At 49.9% G+C, this 2,570-nt stretch overlaps 2 non-coding genes across 2 annotated transcripts; both read right to left on the bottom strand.

Annotated features, from left to right (window-relative positions):
* Nucleotides 1-973: 973 nt before the first annotated feature.
* Nucleotides 974-1,055, bottom strand: Trnal-gag (transfer RNA leucine (anticodon GAG)). Its single transcript has one exon. It is a non-coding gene; the product is annotated as a tRNA-Leu (tRNA).
* Nucleotides 1,056-1,126: 71 nt separating this feature from the next.
* Trnal-aag (transfer RNA leucine (anticodon AAG)) lies at nucleotides 1,127-1,208 on the bottom strand. The gene has a single exon. It is a non-coding gene; the product is annotated as a tRNA-Leu (tRNA).
* Nucleotides 1,209-2,570: the final 1,362 nt, after the last annotated feature.

Raw genomic sequence — 2,570 nt, 5'->3', positions numbered from 1 at the left:
ACGGTACTCGTCTTCGCTGGGGCACTTGGTCTCCGGCTCCCTTAGCGGTGTCTTCAGTCTCGACTACATCCATCAGATGTTCGGCTGCCACTTCACTCACTGCTGGGCCTGTCGCTGTAGCGTACGTCTTCACGCAGTCGGCTTTGACCTGCCCAAAACGTCTGCAACGGGAGCAGCGCGTCACCTTACACTCTCGCCGGACGTGCCCAGTGCCCTGGCAGCGTAAGCACTGCATGGGCCGACCGGGAACGACCACCAAAGCGAGCTCTCCGCCTACGCGGACCTGATGAGGAAGGCCCTCCACCTTGACGCCGATCTTCAGCTTCAGGGGCACGGTCCGTGTGGTAGAGGTCTTGTCCCCCATACCTTGCACACGCCACCTCTCCTGGCTTACCTCATCCACGTTGCCGAAAGCCGCAAACGCCGTCCGGACGTCCTCGTCGGCAACGCCGTACAGCAGCCAGTGAAGCCGAAGCTTCACCTGCTGGTCCTGTGGGTCGACGATGACGCACCATCGTCCTTTCGATTGAAGTTCCTTCAGGGCCACCAGCCGTTTCGTGGTGGTCACATCCTTAAGGGTCACCGCCCACACGTGGTTTATCTGGTACGCCCCTATGCATACCACGTAAGGCAGCAAGACCGTCGGCATTTGGGCGTCTCTGAAGTCCTCGACCATGTATGGTCTCGCACGTACATCCCCGTGTGAAAACACGGTGTTAATAGCCACTCGTCGTTTAGGCAGTTGCGGCAAAATAAACGGCTAATCTTTCTCTTCGTTGTTGGTGCTGTTTCCGCGGCCAAAAGTGACCGCTGTCGCTGCCCCGGGAGAGGCCATGATTCATGAACCGTCACGGTCGGTGGCCGGAAGCAGAATGCTCGGCCACGCTGCCACGGTTTCCCATCTACTTGACTGTCGCATGCGCTTTCTGCTGAAGAGCGCATGCGAGAGCACACGCAAAGAAGCAAAACATTCTGGCAGCGGTAGGATTCGAACCCACGCCTCCGAAGAGTCTGGTGCCTCAAAGCAGCGCCTTAGACCGCTCGGCCACGCTACCCCGGTTCCCCATCTACTTGACTGTCGCGTGCGCTTTCTGCCGAAGAGCGCAGGTAAAGAAGCAAAACATTCTGGCAGCGGTGGGATTCGAACCCACGCCTCCGAAGAGACTGGTGCCTTAAACCAGCGCCTTAGACCGCTCGGCCGCGCTACCACGATTTTTTTCTTTATTATCTGTTTTCTTTTTACAGGGCATAGGAAAACAGAAACATGAAAGTTCAAATGAACAAGTGGACCAAGCCTTGGTCCGGTGTGTTCACATTAAAATTTTTTCAACTTACGCAATTCATCCAACATAGGTAACCAGTCAGGAGGCTCTGGTTGCGCTTTGTACAGTTCGCGCAGATAACCTATGTTTGCGATGAAGTTTTCCCTGGGAGGACTTGTGTGAGGGTCTGCATTACGGACCGCCATTCTAGTCTGCCAGTTGCTTTGGAGTCCTATTACTTTGGAGTCCTATTAACATGAACATGTCGTATGGGCCTCCATCTTCATTGTCCACGCACAGAAAGCGAATGCCATAACTCGTGATGGGTAGGTCTTTTTTCAATGTGCGCTGAAGGATGTCCCAATGGAAGATGGCGTCCCAGCAGTAAATATACACATGTTCTACAGTTTCGGGCTTCCTACATAATAGACAATTCGTCGTCCATGGGACGTAGAGGCCTTTATCGGCTAAACATTGGTTTACTAGAAGCGTCCCAGAGTGAAGTTTAAAGAAGAAAGTTTTTGCCCCCGGTTTTACGTTCATCCTTTTAACCCTTCTTAACACGTCCTGTCCGGGTACGACATTGAATAGATATCTGTATCGCAGCGTTCGTAAAAAACATTCAATGATGTCTTTGTAAAGTGTTTTCCGTTTTACAGAGGAGAAGTACTCTAGTGAAAAACATACTTTGAGGAAATTAACAAGATTGTACTACTTAACGCAGATATCCTGACACATACTGGTACATATTGTTCGATGACACAACAAATTCCGGAACGTGGGAGCACAGTCTTAATTTTATTACACTTTGCAAAAATTCATTTCTTTGGTCGCGGAGAAAAATAAAGCGAGACACAAGTTGCATAATAAATAAGTGACACAAACCCAAACCACCGTTTCGGGCTGATAGGAATAAATATGAGCAACTTGTCCGCTCCCACGCCGATTTCCACACAAACACAGCAAAAATCCTGTGATATTTCTGCACATTCACGCGCGACATACAGAGGACTTGATACACATGCCATATTTTGGATATCAAAAATAGTTTGCATGCAGACGCCCGTGCAAAAATAGAGAGTTCACGCCCTCCCCAGGCGTTTGTTTTTTGTCGGGTTGTTTCTGCATCGTCTTTCCAGTACTCGTTGTTGTCACGATAGACCTGAAGTGGTACCCCAAGGTACTTTAGCGGACCGGCTTCCCATCTTACATTTACGTATACATCAGGTCTTATATCCCAATTACCATACCAAAATGCAGTTGTTTTGTCCCAATTAATCATACTACCTGTCATGAAACAAAATCGTT

This window comes from Dermacentor silvarum, chromosome 4, assembly GCF_013339745.2.
Source record: "Dermacentor silvarum isolate Dsil-2018 chromosome 4, BIME_Dsil_1.4, whole genome shotgun sequence".
In the NCBI taxonomy this organism is placed as follows: Eukaryota; Metazoa; Arthropoda; class Arachnida; order Ixodida; family Ixodidae; genus Dermacentor; species Dermacentor silvarum.
The sequence above is the reverse complement of the archived record's forward strand: the minus strand, read 5'-3'. Positions and strand labels throughout refer to the sequence as shown.